At 38.7% G+C, this 21,512-nt stretch overlaps 1 pseudogene; it reads left to right on the plus strand.

The window, feature by feature from the left end:
* The first annotated feature begins 9,247 nt into the window (after window positions 1–9,247).
* On the plus strand, window positions 9,248–9,468 carry LOC123458034 (annotated as a pseudogene).
* Window positions 9,469–21,512: the final 12,044 nt, after the last annotated feature.

Here is a 21,512-nt window from a genome sequence, read left to right on the forward strand (position 1 = left end):
AGCAAGAGGGTGGAGGAAGGGGGGCAGAGACAATGGGGGAGGGAATGAATTAGAATAAAGCACAAAGACGCCTACATATGAAAGTAAAGGCCCTTATTGTACCTACTAACTTGAAAAAAATATTTGTGGGCATAAAATAAATTAAAATAAAGGGTCCCTGGCAAATTCAGAAAAGATATTTCAGAAACAATACAAATATATTTTTCCGTTCTGTATCTCTGTGAAGCCTAGACAAAGAACAAGACAATAAAGACAATAAATGAAAAGGGCATGGAACATGAATAGACAGACCTCTAAGGATATTGCATACATAGAAAACATCATAGATAATATCTACGAAAATAATATGCAATTTTCATCCATCAATTGATACAAAGTTTAATATTTTAAAAATAACTGCAGTAGTTGAACTGCCTTACAAAGCACACTTTTAATATTAATTTTTTTGTAGAGGATACTTGTATAAATGAAAGCTAACATAACTTGTCTGTAAAAGAGCTTAGTCATGTGCATCAAAATTCTTCAAATGTTCACATTTTTCTCAAATAATTATAGTTCAAGGAAACAATAGAATAAATTAATCAAAAGTGCTAGCCAAGATTTAGGCACATAAATGATAGTCATAGACTTATTTGCAATCAGAAAAAATTGAAAACAGTTAAAATGTGCAACAATAGGGGACTGATTAGGTACTATGCTTATATGATGATATGTCTCACCTTATAGGTAAATATGTTTTTCAAGAACATTTGAACACATGGATATGCTCACTAAATTTTAAGTGGAAAAGGATAGGATTATTGATTATAAATAAGATTGAAGAAATTTTCAATGTGTATTACATAACATAAGAGTTGGGGATATGCATAGGAAAAAGTAAAAGTACTAAATAATAATCATTTCTGAATAGTAATATTAGGAACATTTTTGTCATATTCTCTACTTTTTGGTTATTTAAAATCTTTAGCATGTCCAAGAAAACTATGTAATAATCACATTAAAATAAGAATAGATTACAATACAGATTTTACAATAGTAACCATTTCATTTGTAGGCTCAAATGTACAAATCATATGCACATGATCATCTTTAAGAGAAAATATAGGAATCTGTATTTATTGCTTATTTCATAACCATAATGCTGTGACTGAGCAAGTTTCTATCATGCATACTAGTAAGCAGTAAATAAGGATTTACAAATCTTTTTCTAATTGAATACAGTTTCTCACATTTCTTTACAGAATGGTGTTAAAACACATATTTTAAAAACATATTATAGGGCTGGAGAGATGGCTTAGCGGTTAAGTGCTTGCCTGTGAAGCCTAAGGACCCCGGTTCGAGGCTCGGTTCCCCAGGTCCCACGTTAGCCAGATGCACAAGGGGGCGCACGCGTCTGGAGTTCGTTTGCAGAGGCTGGAGGCCCTGGCGCGCCCATTCTCTCTCTCTCTGTCTTTCTCTCTGTGTCTGTCGCTCTCAAATAAATTTAAAAAAATATATATATATATATAAACATATTATAAATGAATGCATATTTGTAGGTGACAATCTACCTATTACAAATTTCATAGTGGTATTGGAAGAAATCAATAGAGCTTTGATGTTCTTAGAGATAGCCTCTCTTTTTCTGTGAATGCCAATCATCCAAGCTCTCACCCAAGACAGTGATATCTCTTTCTAACAGACACAGAAAAATCTGCCATTTTATCAAGTCTTCCACTGCAGTCTGCTCTTAGGTTCTTTTCACCATGAACTGTATTCTTAGGGTCGAGTTTACTTAGTATATATTTCCAATTTTCATGTAAGAAAAAAAAAGCTGTCACATACCATGATGTCATGCATGAAATTCCTTTACCTACAAATGAAAAGAAAAATTGATGTTTATTTTGTGTACTTTATATTTGTTCGGTCTTTGGTTTTCAAACCTCATTCTCTTGTCTGAGCTGACCAAGGCTGAGCAAGTTTCATGTTGACATATTCCTAAAGGAAGATATGAGGCATTTGACTTTCTGAAAAATATCTTTAGAGTTTAAGCTACCTTTATTCATCACAGCCTGCTCTTCTTACCGTGGAACAAACACACACTTGTTATCATGTAGAAAATAAGTACTGTAGATTTTCTGCTGATTCTGGAAATAAGTAAAGATATATAGGAGCAGTATTCCCTCAAATGTAACTTTAGCAAAGAGTAGCTTTTGGTTATCCTGAAAGAAAGTCTTTAAAGTATCATGGCTGGGGAAATAGCTCATTTGAAAAGTGCTTGCTGTTCAATCATGAGAACCCACATTCAGTCCTCAGACCCCATATTAAAAAAGCCGGATGTGGTGTCATGCACTCATAATCCCAGCACTGGGGAGGCAGAGACAGGCATATCCATAGGCTGCCTGACTAGTCAGACTAGCCTACTTGGGAAGCTCCAGGACAGTGAGGCACACAGTCTCGAAGAAAAAGAAGTGCCTGAAGAACTGCATACCATTTTAAAGACAAAGAAATAGAAGCACAGAGACAAACGTTTTACTCAATACCACAGACTTGCAGGCAGACAGAAAGGACTGAGATCTAGGTCTTCTGGGTCTCTCTGAGGTACAGCATTGCTTATGTATTAGACACCCAAGCATCCAAATATAATTGAAAATAATAGGCAATGTCCAGTGTGGCTTGCTTGTTTCATAACTCATTAGTAAAACAGAAAACCCTTCATTGCACCATACCCTTGATGCCAAATCACAAATCAGTAACTTTTAAGAACAGTAACTTTAATGCAAGCCAAGTACTTACTTTGATATCAATTTGCATTTCTGTGACTCATTTCACAAACTATGTCAGCCCTTTGCATCTGGGAAGCCCTAGTAGAATATTTATGAAGAGCGTTTAACTTCATTGAATCAGGAGAATGACCCAGTCCCTGAATAATTGCAGGATGTGCTTTTGCAGAACTGTGCCTGTTAGTAGATGCTGACCGATAATTCACAGTTCCTTAATATACTTCCAAACAAGCATATAATTATATAAAATGAGTTTCAAGGTGATATGACAAGCTAAGATTGATGGGAAATGTAATATAGCATCTGAATTTCCACTAAGTCATACAGAACTAGGCTGACCAAGAACCTCTCTAGGTTCATGCCTTGAAACTGTCACAATAAAGCAAGAAAGGTTCTCTCTCCTAGTCTATTCAATTTCAAACAGATAGCCAGCAACGATATAAATCAGTCAAAAGAATTAACTGTGATTTTCATCAGTGCCTCTTCATGCTTCACTGACCTCACTTTTGTATATTTATTCATAAAAACAAATGTAAAAAGTCACAAACTCAGCATATGGGAGTCTTTATTGCAGTCAATAAAAGGAATTTTTTAATCAGACAGAGTGAACATCAGGGATAAACCATTTCATAGGAAAAGTACAAAAATGAGAAGATGGAAGAAATTGCTAGTAAATTTGGAGCTAAAGGAAAATATGCACCTGTTCTCCCTGTAGTTAGGGACAAATCTGAGAAGTAGATCTCTTCTCATCTGAGAAGTGGGATGAAGAGCAGACAATTCATTGTCAAGTCTGGACTGATGCTACTTAGTTAGAAGACACAAGAAAGAGGTAGAAACAAAATCAAATAATCAAAGATTCCAGCAAATGGGGCCAGGAGGAAACCAATGCTATTCCAAAGAGCCAACTGAGAAAATCTGTAGGATTCAGAAGAAATAGATCATAAGACCTGGCTTCCTCATCAGAAAGCAATAAACTATACAGCCTATGAGACAGCATGTGAACGATAGTTAAATTAGGCTAAACACAAAAACAACAGCACAAGACATAAAAGAAGATGGATGTTAGAACAAAGACTTAACGGCAACAAAAGTATAACAAGAGAACTAAAAATATTCTCTAGTAGTAGACCAGATTGCTTGGACCAATACTTTTGCAAAGAATAATTTAAAAACTCAACAAAGTATCAACAATATGTGTTTGGAGGTGCTGGATAGCTACTAAAACAGAAATAGAAGGGACTTTCAGAAAATAAGGTCTGAGAAAACAAAAGCAAAACAAACAAACAAAATAAGCAAAGCTTGCTTTTGGCACTACTTTCCATGGAGGAAAGCTAGTAAGTTGCTGATTCTGAAAGTGTCAGCCCAGAGGTTGAGGAATTGATCAGAGCCCATGGCACACTAGTTGGACTGCTGTTGCTATGAAAAATGTAGTTCAGTACACAGAAGCATCCCCCCTCCACTTTTAATGGGCTTCTGATAGAATCAGGAATAGCAAACTAGGAATATGCGTCAGATACTCAGAAAGTCAAAAAGATAGCATCCCCTACATAGCAGGGTCAACAATCTGTAAAAAAACAGATGCTAAATATTTAAGACTCTGGGCCACATAGTCTCTGTTGCAAATATTCTATTCTGCTGTTGCAGCTGGGAAGCAGACACAGACAACATGGAAACAGATGAACATGGATGTGTGCTACAATAAAATTTTATATGCAAAACATGCCTAGAATCCTGTCACTCATTAGAACTTGGAATTTTTGAGTAGGCATTGGCCATCATGTCAGGGGCCACACTAGAGACCAAAGTAGTAGATACCTGTTCCCCAAGTAGTGGTGGCAGGTGAGGTTATGGAGAGCTTTGGGCGTGGTTTAGGATTACTCCTTGTGTGGTAGGCAAAGTAATGGCTATCTTTGCATCCAAATATATCTACATCCTAATTTCTGGGACCTGGGCATATGCTACTACATAGCAAAGGTGAACTAGGGCTGCTAATCAGCTTGCCTGAAAATGAGGTAGCCTTGAATTATGTAGGTGCATTCAGTGGAACAACAAGAGCCTTTGAAAGTACAAAGAAGAGGCAGAAGAGTCAGTGCGTGTCAGAGAAAGAGAAGTGACTATGAAAGCAGAGACCAGCATCATGTAACATGAGAACATAGTTGACCATAATTAATGGAATGTGATCAAAGCAGGCCACAAGAGAAGGCATGCAACCATCCTCTAGAAGTTGAAGAATGAAAATGATTATCTTTCTATCTTCAGAAAAGAACACAACCTTGTTCAGCTCAATAAGAACCACTTTAGATTCAGAATTCAACATTGATTGAGAATAAATATGTATTATTTTGAGACATTAAATTTGTGATACTTTGTTATGGTAGTAATAGACATTAGTATTCTTATACCTGGAGCTGGGGCAGATAATGGGAGTGGAATGTAAGGGGTTCTGGGGAATATAAAGTTAGAGAAAGGATAGTACATACTTCCTTTGCAAACTAACATGGTATCCATTTTCTAAATTCCATATTCTAGGAATTAGAACCAAGAACAAATATTCCTGTCATTCATGAGCTATCATGATTTAGTTTTTTTGTTAACTTCTATAATGAGCAAGTTGATAACTCAATGATTTATCTAGCCCCAATTATTTCTATCCTGCTGTTACATTTATGGTTGCTTATAAAAATGGCTAACGAATATCGCTTCTTAGGCAAAAAGTTTACCTGTGAGAACTAAGTTAATTAAGTCTCATTACAGACAAGTTCACAAAGTGGCAATTGTGGCAGACTCAAAGGGTGGCATAAAGGCCAAAAGAGAGAAATGTGAAGGTTATATTGTAAAAATACTTCAACTTAGAAAAATAGAGTATTAAAATGCATCTTATCACTTTTTGACGTGTATGTAGAGTATGTGTTTTGTGTGATGTGTGTGGTTTATGCACATGTGTGTGCAGATGCATATGCCTCATGAGTACATGTGTGGAGCCAGAGATATCAGTTTCTTCTTCAACTGCATGTATGTGTTTTCTTGAGATGTAGTCCTATTTAACCCACAGTGTCATTTTTGGTCTGTGAACCTCAATAATTTTCCAGTCTCCACTCCTAGAACAACTGGGGTTTACAGACATTCATGGTGATGCCCAGCTTTTTATTGGGTGCTTCAGAATCAAACTCAGGCCCTCTCAGGTCTTCCCAAGTCTTCATAGTGCATAGCAAAACTCTTGTTTGTATAATCCTTTCCAGATCCATCCATTTTTCTGCAAATTTCATAACTTCATTTTTCTTTACCGCTGAGTAGAACTCCATTGTATAAATGCGCCACGATTGAGATGGGGAGGTAATATGATGGAGACTGGAATTTCAAAGGGGAAAGGGGGGGGGGGAGGGAGGGTATCACCATGGGATATTTTTTATAATCATGGAAAATGTTAATAAAAATAAAATAAAATAAAATCTTTAAAAAGTAGCAGTAAAAAAAACAAAAAAAAAACAAAAAACAAAAAAAAAACCTCTTGTTTGCTAAGCCATCTCCTCGCCATGTTCTCATTTTGAGTAAGGTGGAAAGACCGTAGACAATGTGTTCCAAAGTGAGTAGGTTTACAGAACTAGTTAAACAACTCACACACATTAAGACATGGCTTAGTGGTTAAGGCATTTGCCTGAAAACCCTAAGGACCCATGTTTGATTTCCCAGAACCTACATACGGTAGATGCGCATAGTGGCACGTATGTTTAGGGTTTGTTCACAGTGGCTGGAGTCCTTGGCCTGCCCATTCTCTCTCTCCCTCCCTTTCTCTCTCTCTCTCTCTTAAGTAAATAAATGAATAAGAATAAAAAATTGTAAAACACTGAATATAAATGCGTTTACTGAATAATACAGAGGATTTTGTGAAAATTTCTCTGTGTAGACCTCTGATTCCTAAGTGGCTCCAGGAGAGTAACCTCAGGCCTAGGGAGGAGACCACATTCTTTTCTGCCTTGACCCTTGTCAGAGAATACCACAGAGATGATAACTGAAATGGTTAGTGAAAGCAGATATGGTGATTCACCTCTGATTATCAGCCTGACAGGATTTGAATATTCATGGAAGCAAATCTCTGGTCATTTTGTTGAGGTACTTTCTGGACTTGATTAGTTGAGCTGTGGGTGGTGCCATTCCGAGGGCTGTGTTCCTGGACTACATAAAAAGGAGAAAGCTGGCAGAGCAAGCGTCTCTCCCTCTGCCTCCTCAGTGTGCTAAATGTGACCAGCTGCCTCAAACTCCTGCCACCATACCTCACCTGCATGGTGCATTATAACTTTTAATCATAAACTGAAATAAACTCTCCCTTCTTTAAATGGATTTTGGTCAGATATTTTGTCTCAGCAATGAGAGGGTGAATAATGCAGCAGGCAAGAGGCTGAAATTGGAGAGCAATAGATTTTTCTCTAACAGTGGTTCAAGGTACATTAATCCCGGGGAATTGGTATGGAATCCATTCACACAAGACTGTTGACCTGGGGTCATTTGGAAATGTATTCTACCCCAAAGGCTACCACCATGCTAGAGTTTGGGGGGTGGAATCTCAGTGGATAGAAGCTAAGGGTGAGAGTCTATGTATTGGGTATAGAACCTGAAGGATATTGGTGGAAGGAGAGCCCTGCCTGGTTAAGAGAATTCTGTTGGTCAGGAAGACCCAGTAGGAAGTCACTAGTGGAACTTGAAAGCACCCTAAAATTGAGAGCCACTTTAAATACCTTCTGCATCCAAGATGCAATATGTGTTTTCCTCCAGAGAGAACATTGCTATCCTTCTACTGCTCTGAACTCACAGAGTTAGAAAAAGGAGCAATTGCTAAATGTTAAGTCTTATGGAAGCCTCCAAACAACTCTAGGAGAGCCAGATGAAGTTCCTTGCTGCAGTCGTAGAAAGACTACAGACTGTGGCTACTGGCTGAAGGCTGAGAGAGGAACAGAAGTGTATGTAGGCTGGCAGTCGTATAGTTGGAGGTCATGAGACAGGGTGGAAGGTATGGAGCGTGCAAAGTTTCCCAGGCAACTGCGCAACCTCCTGAAGAAGAAAATATAGAGAAAATGAACCAGTAGGAAACTCTACCAATTAAGTTGTAAGAAGTAGTAGACACGTTTGTCTTAAATACAATGAACAGCCTTTCTGAGCCCTTTCTTTTGGTCAAAAAAAGGCTCCCATTGATCATGCTCCTGCTAGACATGAATGTTTCAGCCTGTGGTCATGTTAGAGGTCATGGGTAAAAGGCCACCTAATGATGAGGTCCCTAAGCTGGACATAGTATGTCAAACTAAAGAATAGAGCCATTTAACCAGAGATGTAAAAGGCAATATATCTCCTGCGGAGTGAACTTAAGGTTATTTATGAGTCCTTTGAATCACATCCTTATCTTCACTTATATGTGAGTAGTAATACTGCTGGAAGTGTCTTCCGCAATGTAAGTAAATGAGAATAACTTTAATAGCAATAATTACAATTGCTGGTCTGCTCTTTTCTATGCCCTGATGAGGTCTTTTTTCAATAGCATTGATCAGCTTCCCTGGAACAAAGACAGGAAGATGTGTTGACCAAGGACATGAATTAGGTCATGACAGAGAATGCTTACTTCCCATGCATAGCATCTTCGGCTGTTTTTTTCACAGTCTATTAATTATTTAAATAGTTATTATCTTTGTTTGTCCTTCTTGCTTGAACTGAAAACTGCTGATCTAATCTTATCAGCATAATACCTTGTCACAATACAGTGAGTGTGTGCAAAACCATTTTTAGCAGAGAACAATGAGGAGGGTGAAACTTATTGTGAATCAGAAAGCAAGCCATCTTGTGTGAATTATCTCATTTTATTAAGAAAAGGCCTTGTAAACTAGATACCACCCCTTTGCTTCGTAATGGAAGGATCAAGGTCACGAAGTGAATGGGTGGCAAGTCTCTGGCTACCACGCTTTGTGTCATTCCAGAATTTAGAGTGTAAAACGTAAATAAGCTTTGCATTCCCTCCACGATACAACTCAGAAAGTGCTTTATAGAGCACATCTCATTTTATTTCCCCATTTGTCCATAAAATAGGTAAGAATTAAATGCCACCATGCTGATTTTGCTGACTAATCACTTGTAGATCTGAGCATAGCAGCCAGCCAGCATACATAATCCAAGGGGCCAGTGGCTTTTTAACTGAAAGAAAAGCAGGTGTGGTCAGGATTGTATGCCAGATTTAGCTATGACTGCCTTCTTGCAGCAGTTTGAACACCCATTCTCCTCCTAGTTAACTCACTTCATAGTCCTTGGAACTTGCGAACATGAAATTGTTTGGAAAATTACGGTTACTTAACATGGCAAAAATAGGATTAAGTTTAAGAGCTTGAAAGGCAGAAATCATCCTGGACTACCTGCCTGGGCCCGAAATGTTAAATGCTCTTGTAAAAGAGAGGCAGAAGGAGACTGGAAACAGATGGTGCAGAAGAAAGCACACATACACTAATAGCCTTGCTTCTCGGCCTTCGGCTAAGATCAAGTGTAGCATCTGTTTTTATCAGTTTAACACAGACCAAGAGCAATCTCATAATGACACAATAGAGGAAATGAGGAAACCCAATTAATAAAAGAGGAGAGCACTTGACGCAGTTGAACAAGAATGTATAAACTTTTTTTTTGTTCCAGCACACACACGCATGTAGATGTAGAGTACGTGTAGGGTGTAGTGTGTGCTGGTGTTACACATATGCGTACAGATGCACACACTCCACGGGTGTGTGAGCAGAAGCCATCGGAGATTGTCAAGGCTCCGTTACTTTTTGTTTATGCATGTATTTATGTGAGTATAGGGCTCATTAACAGACCTGCTGTTCATCAATGGGCTCCAGTGTTTCTCTTGTCTGCCTCCTGTGGACTTGAATTACAGAACTGTGTGGTCACTTCTAGCTTTTTATGTGGGTTCTGGCGACTCAGATTTTGCTGTTTCAGGCCTGAAAGAACTTTATGCTTAAGCAGCAAGTGCTTTTAACTGATAAGCCGCTCCTTGGTCCAAAGTATAAGCTTTTAAATAGGTATATATCAGAAACAAGAAGGATAAATTAGAAATATTGATAGAAAGTTTTAGGACAATGATAACTAAATGTTAAAATCTTAAAATCATAAAATTTTCCAGAGGAAGGAATATTATTATAAAGGAACCAGAAAGTGGCTTTGCAACAGACTTCTCTAGATTCCAGAAGACAATAGAAAATACCTTAAATATGCTGAGGAAAAATTACTTTGAGCCATGTTTCTAACTTAGCCTAAATATATATGTCACTGGCAGAGTTGAACTCTCTATTACACATACATTCAGAAAAGGGATGATACTTAGGGCCTCAAAGAACATATTAGGTTAAAGTGAAACCAGTAAGATAGGACCTACTTTAGTATGACAGATATTCTCATAGGAGAGATTAGAACAAGGATGTACTTGAAGAAATTCATATAAAGCACATGGAATAGAAGCCAACAAGCCAGAGAGAGAGAACCCTCTGAAGAATACAACCTCCCAATGCTTGACCTCAGCTTATACATTGGAGAACTATGAGGAAATGAGTTTCTATTGTGTAATCCACTCAGTCAGTGATATTTTGTTTCAGTGGACTAATATGCTTCTTGAACTAGGTTGGAGAAAATACAAGATTGTTAGTTCCCCAAGGTCTAGGCAGAAATTAAATCATCTCTGAACATGATATGGCTTCACAGTATTTCTAAAGTCAATACTCAAATGCAATGTTTGGCACATCCTAAAAAGTAATGGGGGGCTGGAAGGATAGATCAATGGTAGATTTGCCTAGCATGCATGAGACCCTGAGTTCAATCTCCAACACTGAGAAAGAGTGATTAGGTACTAAGGAGATAACATAGATGGAAACCACATGGAATAGAAACTGAGTGATGGGACTCTCAGGACATACAAAACTGATATCTAGACTTTAAAGTAATACTTCATGATGATATTTTCAAGGGTCTAAACATAAGATTACAGCTAAGTAGAGAACTGAAAGGTGAAAAATAATCCACTGGAAATTTTTAATTTAAAACATTACCATAAAAATTAATTGGGTGGCATTAAGTGCAGATTACAAATAGCAGAAGACAGAAATGCTTTGAAAGGCAGACCAGATGAAGCACAGGAACCATAAGGCTAGAAAGCAAAAAAGAAAGAACAAAGGGTAAGTAGGCTGCAGTAAGAAGGTCTACTGTATGTGGAACTGAACTAAAAGGAGGACAAAGAATGGTTCAGGGCTGGAGACGTGACTTAGCGGTTAAGGCATTTGCCTGTGAAGCCTATGGACCCATGTTCAACTCCCCAAATACCACAGAAACCAGATACACAAGGTGAAGCCTGTGCAAGGTTTCACAGGCACACAAGGTGGGGTATGTGTCTGCAGCCCGATTACAGTGGCTGGAGGCCCTGGCATGTCAGTTCTCTCTCTCTCTCTCTATTGTATACTCTTGCTCTCACTCTTGTCTTAATTTACTGGTTTGCAAGTTTACACTTACTGCCAAAAAGAATGCCTCTATGTAAACAATAGACCACAACTTCTAGTCTCTTGTATATAAAGTATAAATCTCATAGTTAATTAAAATGCACAAAGAGGCTGGGCATGGTGGCACATGCCTTTAATCCCAGCATTTGGGAGGCAGAGGTAGGAGGATTGCCATAAGTGAGTTCAAGGACAGCCTGAGACTCCATAGTGAATTCCAGGTCAGCCTGGGCTAGAGTGAGACCCTACCTTGAAAAACCAAAAAAAAAGAAAAAAGTATAAAGAGGGTTTGGAGAGATAACTTAGCAGTTAAGGCCTGTGAAGCCTAAGGATCCAGGTTTGATTCCCCAGTAACACATAAGCCAGATACAAAAGGTGGTGCATGCATCTGGGGTTTATTTGCAGAGTCTAGAGGTCATGGCAGGCCCATTTTTTTTCTCTCTCTCTAGTAAATAAATAAAATATTAAAAATATATAAATGTAGGATGAAAGAAAACAAGCCTTTCTTCCCACAGAGTTACCATGTCCCTCAGCGACAACTGCTGTAGGGCTTTGCACAGTCACCCCAGTGTTCAGCCAGAGCTCATATGTAGCAAGGTTTGCAAACTGCCTTCGGACTAGTTAGCTCACCTGGCTGAGTACCCATGACTGGTGGCCAGTAGGGAACTGTGTGGTATTTTATGTTCTTTGCAAACATTTACATGTTTCCTATTTTGTGGTAGTCATCTATTTTTTAGTCACCTATGGAAATCAACAGGTAGATTGGCCAACAAATTCAAAACTGTATCCGTGATGTCTCCATCAATTCAATAGGACCTGTGTTTTCTGATCAAACCCCAGATACATATCACACTCCTTTGGAAAATGCAATTATTTACTTGTTTCTACATTCTTACAAAGATCTCACTCAGTCAGTGGTGAAGTGAAATATGTCAACTATAATAAAAATGATGATAGTCTCATTATTTTCTGCCAAATTTGTCAGTGTAGGAAGACTTCATTATTGATGTGTTCTGTAATTGAGATGTTTTCCTGATGCCTAAGGTGACATTATGAACCTCCACTCCCACCCCAGTGGAGTATTAATTATGATGAAAAAGGCCAGAGAAGGTAGCAGGGAAACTGGATTCTACATACCATATCTCTCAGGCAAAACCCCTTCACCTTTCCTTATTAGCAGTGTGAAAGACCTCGTATTTAATCCACCACAGGTGGCATTAGTGAGGAACCGACACTGTTAGTCTGTCAGGTATGAAGTCTATGCCATGGGTTTCACTTAATATTACTACTACAATGCACTATTTGGCAGACATTGCATAAAGGGCCAAACACACTGTCTTGTAGATTCTCTAAAGTACTGTACAAAGGGGCTGTGGAGATGGCTTAGAAGCTTGCTTGTGAAGCCTGCTGGCCGGGGTTCAATTTCACTCAGGCCACCCACGTAAAGCCAGACATACAAACAGATGTGAACATCTGGCATTCCACTTGCAATTACAAGAGACCCTGGCACATATACATGTGAACACACACAGAGATAAATATTAACATTTTTGAAGTACTGTACAAAGAACATATTTGTTATCACCTCTTTAAGAGGAGGAAATAAGCAGGGGTTTCAGTGGTTAAGGACTGTAAGTTTCGTAGTACAATACTATCTCTGTTCAACTCTAGCACTCCCCTTTGGGTCTGCCACGTATGTTTCTGTAGATGTCTTGCCATCAGTGAATTCCCACCTGGTGTGTGTGTGTGTGTGTGTGTGTGTGTGTGTGTGTGTGTGTGTTGACTGTTTTTATGTTCTGTGACCTGCATCAAAAATCTTCACGTCCTCATTCATCCGACTCCCCTGCTTCTCAAGAAATCCTGCCTTTCCACACCATTCATCAGATGATTTGCAGCTGGATGATTGATGATATATATATATATATAAAATCTCCCAATTCTTTATTTCAGTGAAAAAAGATGCCCTCAATTTTCCAAAGTAGACATCCCATTTGCTGCATATCCATCGGGATTCACACTGTTTCTTTTTGACATCTTTTTGCTCTTACTAGTTTCATAGTGGTGGCTGCATAATCCACTCATCTACAGCTTTAGGATGTAACCTTGTGCTATGCCCTCCATCAAAGGCACTGAACTTTGAACTGTGTCAGAAGCTCAATGTCAGGAAATGCACACTGACTGGGCATGAGTGGAATCCTGCCCACACATGTATTTCCATAGTGTCTTTGTTTGCCTTTCAAATGCCAAAGATTTCATACAAAGCATGACTTACAATTTCTTTTGAAAATCAGAATCTGATAGCATGATGGTTATTTTTTTTTGCATGCATGGTAACTCAGCTTCATTTCTTAGAAGGACATAACCTCTGATCAACCCTGACTCTATCACTCCCATTTCTACTTCTTTATCTATAGTACATCAGTGCTCCTGATCAGTCTCAGTACTGAGATGACAAGTGTTTTGAGCTTGCTGATTCATGCTTTGCTTGAGTCATGGCTAGCTTTATCTGAGCAAGGCTAGAAAATGTTGAAAGCCAATTAGCAGAGACTGCCCTTTCTATTCAGAGTGGGTGGTGTAGTCATGTGCAGCTTAATGTTGTTGTCAAGTACCTCCATTACCCACAACCGGCAGAAGGTTATCCTACTAAGTGCCTAACAAAGAACACAGTAAGACCCCTGCAGATTGTTCACTCCTAAACTTGTTCAGGAGTTTATGGAACTGTGTGAATCCCGATGGATATGCAGCAAATGGGATGTCTACTTTGGAAAATTGAGGGCATCTTTTTTCACTGAAATAAAGAATTGGGAGACTGTATATATATATATATACATATATATACATACATACATATATATATATATATATATAAATATATATATATATATATATATATATATACATATACATCATCAAGCATCCAGCTGCAAATCATCTGATGAATGGCAATGCTTTCCCCATCTGAGGAGAACAATGTGAAGTGGAGAGAGTAAGTGAGGTTCAATCAATATACCCCAGCAACAATTCAGCACATTAGGGATGGCTACTTTTTTTTCAATTCAACAGAAGTTTTGAACATTTTTCTATGTTATACAGAGTGGTCACTGCTCACCATTTTGTAAGAGACTGTATGGGCATTATCTTGGTTTTTAATTATACCTGTTTTAAAAAGTATGGCCTGAGACTGAGAAAGATCAAAATCAATGTGAGAAATAAGGACCTCAAACAAGATTTGAACGCAGGATGCTGGTCTGTATTTCAATGTAGGGCTTAGAGTTTACAATGTTATTTTGGGACATATTGGAGAAAATGGTCTTATTCACCAGAAAAAAAAATAGCCCTCTGGCTTCTTACAGTTTGTTATAGTGAATGAGATGGCGGTAGGTTACTAATTCTATCATCTATAAATTCATCTCTTGCTGCTGGAAGGGAAAGCCATTTATCTGTAAGGGGAAGCTTCCACATCACAACTGATACTGATTCCTACCATCATTGGCAGAGGTATGACAAAACCAGTACACTCGGCCAACACTGCAGGTGCACTGAAGTCCCCGTGCCCTCAGTCCTGCTGACACTCATTATCTTAGACAGAGGAGACACCATTGATGCTGACTGTTCCTGGGAAAGCCATGGGAAATGTGAGTTCTGGCACCACTGCTGTATCAAAGCATGGATCTTTGAATCAGACAGTCCTATGGTTGAGCACAAGATAACAGTCATGTTTTCCTTAAGGTGAGATGTCCCTGAATCAGTCCTTTAGCAATTTTAGCCAGAAGTCACAGCTTTTAATGTGTTTGTTCAACAAACATAATCTAATATATAGTATTAGAGGCATATTCCTATCATTTATTTATTCACTTGCATACTGCTTTTGTCTGCTTGTACTGCTATAACAAAATCACAAAATTGGAGAGATAGCTCAGAGGTTAAAGTTGCTTGTTTGCAAAGCTTGAGGTCCAGGTTCGATTTTCAGGTACCCATGTAAAGCCAGATATATAAAGTGGAGCACGCATCTGGAGTTTGTTTGCTATGGCAAGAAGCCCTGGGGTACCTATCCTCCCCACCCCCATGGATCTCTGCTTGTAAATAAATAAATAAATACATGAAAATATTTTAAAATATCACCAAGGCTGAGTAATTTATAAATAATGGGAATTTATTTTTCACAGTTCTAGAGGCTAGAAAACCCAGGATCTGGTGAAGGCTTTTTGCTCCATCATTGGTGGAAGAGTAGAAAAGAATGACCTCAACTTCTAATCCTACCATGAGGGCTCCACCCTTAAGACAATCATTTCTTAAAAGTCAACATTTTTTATATTTATCAGACTGACCAGTAAGTTGTGTGTGGGGGTGACAAACACATTTCAACACATATGAATTTGTAAATTCCATGTAGAAATAAACTTGCTAGGCTAGAAGTAAACTCAGGTGGCTGTGAGGAGACAGAGGAGGAGTGCTTACTTGTCTCCTACCTGTGGGATTCTGGATGAGGTAAGATCTGAACCAAAAGCTGAAGGACAAATAAGACTTCAGCAGACATGAGGGGAGTAGAGTGAGAAAGAGCATGTAAAGGGTACTGATGCAGAAGGAATCTTGGCTCATTTGGAATGTCTGGGAGGAAACAAGAAGGTGGACCTAAGAATGGTAAAGTTTGGAGTGGAAATAGTCTTGACTAAGGTCATAAAGGACATGTGAGTATCAAGTTGGGAAAATCCATTGAAGGGTTAAACAGTGAGTCACATGGTCAGGTTACAATTTAGATCACTACTGGGTGCAGAATAAAACATGGACCTCATTAGGGGAATGAACCAAGACAGTCCCCTTTTCTCTTGTAAGATGGTGCCTGTGAACTGAACAACGTGGAGAGCTGTGGGGAAGGAGGAAATGCCCAGCCAGCCAGTCACACCAGCCTGGCAATTGGAGGCTGACAGCTGTTCCGTGCCTGCTCCTGACAACCCCTGCAGTGAGGAGCTTCTGGGATGGGAGGAGATTCCAGGCTGCCTCCTGCTAAGGGACACCTTGTAGATTACACAAAGCTGTCATTGGCACACATGCCCACAAAGCCCAGGAGAAGCAAGGAGTTCTAACCCCACAGTCATCTTCAGGAGCCTAGAGAAGTGGACAGTGCAGAGCACAGAGACCAGCTCTAGCTGGATAATGACGGCGCTGGTGGCTATGAAGCAGGACTGGGCCTGTGGCCAAATGAGTTGGCAGCTTAAATCTGGCCTTGGCCTTGGCCCCTTCAGCTCCATCTGTCTAGCAGTGGGTGTTAGCCTTAAAAAGCACCAGCCCTCAAACCTGGCAGTTCAGAAAAGAGGAAGAGGACGTGTAGGATGCATGCTTATGAGTGAGACTGCTTAAAGTGTGCAGGGCTCAAAAGCAGTCATAATGCGGTCAGAGGAATCTGTTAAAAACTGTTCTTGTGCTTTGCTTAACTTCCCTTTTGTTGCCATTGTCTCTCTTAAAGACATGCTAAAATGAAATGTACCCATACAGACATTTCCCATGGTGCAGGGGAGAGTAAATTCATAACTCAGTAACTGAAATGATTTCCTAGAAAGCATGTGTACCTGAGTCTGCCCTCATATAAGTTCCTGGGGACTGAGGTGATTCTCTAGCTTCTATGTGAATCTGCACATATGAACATGAACACACACACACACACACACACACACACACACACACACACAAGAAATGAGAATGAGAAAAAATGTTTCAAGCAAGAAAATGAATAAACTGTTCAAGAAACTGAAATGCCCAGTAATATTTTAAGGCACAGTCACACCAGGAATTGAAAGTTGTGTGAAGTATATTCTCTTGGCATTCCCAGGACCAGAGCATGGCGATTGCTTAGTTTTCTAATAAAAAGAGACATTTTTTTTTTAATGGAAGCAAAGTTCTATATTTTAACCTAATTTTCCAGATTAGAATAATATGCCATCTCTAAAACATAGTAGGAAATCCCGACTAACCGGGTTGGGGGTCTAGTTGTCATGTTCAGAGGTGGGTGGGCTTTGTCAAACCCTACACATGGCACATGGGTATGTAGCTGGAAAAATGGTAGTTTTCTGGATGTCATTACTGGTCAAAGGGGAGAGACAGCAAGCCAGAATGACAGATACCCAGTCTTACTGATTGGCTTGTGGTGGGAGACACAAACTCCCTTCTGATAAAGGCCGTATGTTCTAATGGTAATGGTGATGGTACAAATTATATATAACAAGGTTTATATCAGTGTGAAAAGATTGCTCAGTGGTTGAGAACACTTGTTGCTTAAGCATGAAGGTCTCTTGGGCCAGAGATTACAAAGTTTTCAAAAACTCCCAAGAACCTAAGGAGAAAGCTTGAGCATGGCCACACATATGTAAATCCATTCCACAGGGCTTGCTGATGGACAGAAGTTCCAAGTTGAGGGAAAGACCCTGTCTCAAGAAAATATGTGGTTAAGCTGAAAGGGATATATGACATTCTCATCTGCACACACACCCACACACCCACACATGAGTTTGTACCATCTGGTGTATAGTTTCTTCAGAGAGTTTTGCTAGAGTGAACCCTTATGGGTTAGTGTATCATTTACTAGTCATGAGGGATATGGGATTACTGAAGGACTAGGAGATATGCTTTTAAAAAGTTTCAGTCAAATGACTCTAAGCCATAGCTCTATCGTAGTTAAAATAAAATAAAAATTTCATGTGACTGTATTGTGCTATTCCAGCAACAACGTAGGACTATTTTAACATTATATCCTCGAGGCTTTTCCTTTATACTTTTCATCCTTGGAATTGTTATTTTAGCAAATACATTTGTAAATTAAAATAACATAAAGACACAAAGTTACAACACTGGACATGATTTCCCCAGGGTACTGTCTGCAGTTCTTGACCTCAAGCTCTCTGATTATTACATTGGTACCAGCATCTGCTACATGCTTGTGAAGTGAAGGAGTTCACTGATCGACTCTCAGTCTGATCATAGCAGGAAAGTAAAACAATACCAGCCACCAAATTCCACTCATAGATCACTTCACCCACTCAAACTGGGGTGACAAGTCTTTTACCTGGGGTGTTAGCCTTGAGAGTGTGAAGAAAAAAAAATTATGGAACACTTTGCCAAATGGATATGATGACTGACTCTAAGAAGAGGCCAGACATGATCCATCTTTGCAAGAGGACTATTAGGTGGAGAACATGGTGAACGAGGATGCTGACAGGAGTTTAGTTTTTACTAATGTCAATTCCTTTCCAGGCATTTTAACTCTATCTTAATTCTCATGTTTAGATGAGATCACTTTCCATATTTTATGTATGATAAAATGGAGGCTTAGAATGTCTTTCCTGTGGTCATGAAATCAAAACAATTATTTGAAAAGCCAGAATTTAACTCAAAGTCAACCTGGGAAGCTCTTGTTATTAGATCATTGGTATTTAATAGAGATATTTGAGTGGGGAAGCTTGCTGTGAGGGAGTAAATTAAAAGGTTTATAATTTATAAGAATTGTGGCCTTGGAATGTAGCTCAGTAGATCTAGTGTACCCATACCACAAAGTAAATAATTCTCTCTCTTTCTCTCTCTCCCTTCCTCCCTTTCTCTATCGCTTTCTGCTTATAAATAAATAAAATAGTTTAAAAATAAATACATAGTAAAAATGATTATACATTGCATAAATTTAGCATCTTGACCTTTTAAAAAAGTGCAATCATCATCATTCATCTCCAGGACTTTTTTCATGTTCAGAAACTGTGTCCATCAATAGTAACTCCCCATTCCCTATGCCACCCTACTCCTGGAAAGCTTTGTTCTACTTTTTGGACCTATGAACTCTAAATGTTTCATGTATCATGTGAACTTTTAAAAAATGTTTAATTTAAATTTTTTAATTTTTTTTATCTTTTCACAATTTTTATTAACATTTTCCATGATTATAAAAAATATCTCATGGTAATACCCTCCCCCCCCACACTTTCCCCTTTGAAATTCCATTCTGTATCATATTACCTCCCCATCTCAATCATTGTAGTTACATATATCCAATACCAACCTATTAAGTACCCTCCTCCCTTCCTTTCTCTTCCCTTTATATCTCCTTTTTAACTTACTGGCCTCTGCTACTAAGTATTTTCCTTCTCACGCAGAAGTTCAATCATCTGTAGCTAGGATCCACATATGAGGGAGAACATGTGGCGCTCGGCTTTCTGGGCCTGGATCATGTGAACTTTTGTAGCATGCTTATTTCACTTAGTTTTAATGGTTAATCTAGGTTAAAGTATTTGTCAAAATTTTATTTTCCTAAGGCTGAAAGATATACTACTATAGGTCTGTACTTCAGCTTGTTCATCCATTTACCTGGCTCTTGTGACAACATCTGGCTCTTGTGAATTAACGCCGCTACAAACATAGGTGTACGGATACCTTTCTATGGACCGGCTTTCAAACTTTAAAGGTATAAGCTCAGACATGGAATTATTGGTTTATATGGTAATTCAATGCTTCTTTTTTAAAGACCTGCTATAGAGACGAAGCACTTTACATTGAAACCAGCAGTGCATAAAGAATACTAGTACTAGTCCCCATCAACCATTTCCTGGTGTTTTGCTCTTTGCTCTGTTTTATAAGCCATAGAGTGGTTATAAAGTGGCTTTTGATTGTGGTTTTGATTTGTACTTTCTTAGTGATTAGTGATTGTGAGCATCTTTTCTTGTGTGTGTGTGTGTGTGAGAGAGAGAGAGAGAGAGAGAGAGAAAGAAAGTGAGAGAGCACAGGGTTTCTTGCCTCTGCAAATGAATTCCAAATGCATGCATCACTTTGTGCATCTGGCTTTCCTTGGGTATTGGAGACTTGAACCTGGGCTGGCAGGCTTTGCAAGCAAGCGCTTTTGACAGCTGAGTCATCTCCCCAGCTTAGCATCGTTCATGTCTATTGGTCACTTGTATATCTTCTTTTGGATTCATTTTGTTAATGTTTATATATGGTGTAAAGCAGGATTTCAACATCATTATTTTACATGTGGGTAAGCAAATCCTCTGGCTTCATTGTTGAAAATACTATCTCAAGCCGGGTGTGGTGGGGCACACCTTTAATCCCAGCACTCGGGAGGCAGCGGTAGGAGGATTATTGTGAGTTTGAGGCCACTCTGAGACTCCATAATGAATTCCAGGTCATCCTGGGCCTAGAGTGAGACCCTACCTCGAAAAACAAACAAATAAACAAACAAACAAGAAAGAAAATATTATCTCATCTCTAATGAACTATCTTGGCACACTTATTAAAACTTCTTAAACTTCTTAACTGTTCCACCCTTGTGGTAGTTTGAATGTATGGCCATAGACTCAGGAGTTGTTTTTTTTTTTTTTTTTTTCCCCAACTTCCTATTTGAGCCCTTAGCAGGCAGATCCCTGCTACACAGGGTGTGACACTGAGGGCAGATGCTGAAATCCAGCCTTAAAGTGTGTCACTGGGGGCATATCTGAGTCCAGCCCTAAGGTGTGTGGAGAGAAGCTTTGAGTTCTCAGTGTTAATGCGTTTTGGGGACTTGCTGAATGTTTGATAGTGTCTCTCTGCTTGGATCTATGACAATGGTCCAGCTTATTCCAAAAGTGATGGTATTTCCCTAGAATTAGTAAGGCTGGAATAAACCTCCTTCCTTCCATAAGCTGTTTCTGGTTGTTGGGTTTTTGTCCAGCAACACAAAGATGACTGCAACAACCTTTTTATCAGTTGGGTTTTGTTGTTATATCACACATGTTCTTTCTATAGTCTGGATAATACTTCATTGGACATATGATGTATATGATTTATAAATATTTTCCCCTCTGAGAATTGCCTTTTAATTCTATTGATGGTATTCTTTGGTACACAAAATATTTAGTTTTGATGAAGATAAATCTTTTGTCACTTGAGCTGTGCCATAGCCAAAAGAAATCATCACCAAATTCAGTAACATTTCCCTTTACTTCTTTCAAGAGTTTTATAGTTTCAGACCTTTTTTTTTAAGGTTCTGATGCATTTTGTTAAATTTTGTTTTTGGTATAAAGCAGGAGTCCAACATCATTTTCTTACATATGGGTAAGTAGCCCTTCTAGCACCATTTGTTGAAAAGATTATATTTTCTCCATTTAATAGTTCTGGCACACTTGTGAAACATTATTTTGAACACATGTGAAGTTTATTTCCGGGATATCTAGTCTATTTCATGGGTATATATGTGTTTTTATGTAAGGACAACACTGTCTTGATAAGCTTTGTA

The sequence above is a fragment of the Jaculus jaculus genome, chromosome 1 (genome assembly GCF_020740685.1).
Source record: "Jaculus jaculus isolate mJacJac1 chromosome 1, mJacJac1.mat.Y.cur, whole genome shotgun sequence".
Taxonomy (NCBI): Eukaryota; Metazoa; Chordata; class Mammalia; order Rodentia; family Dipodidae; genus Jaculus; species Jaculus jaculus.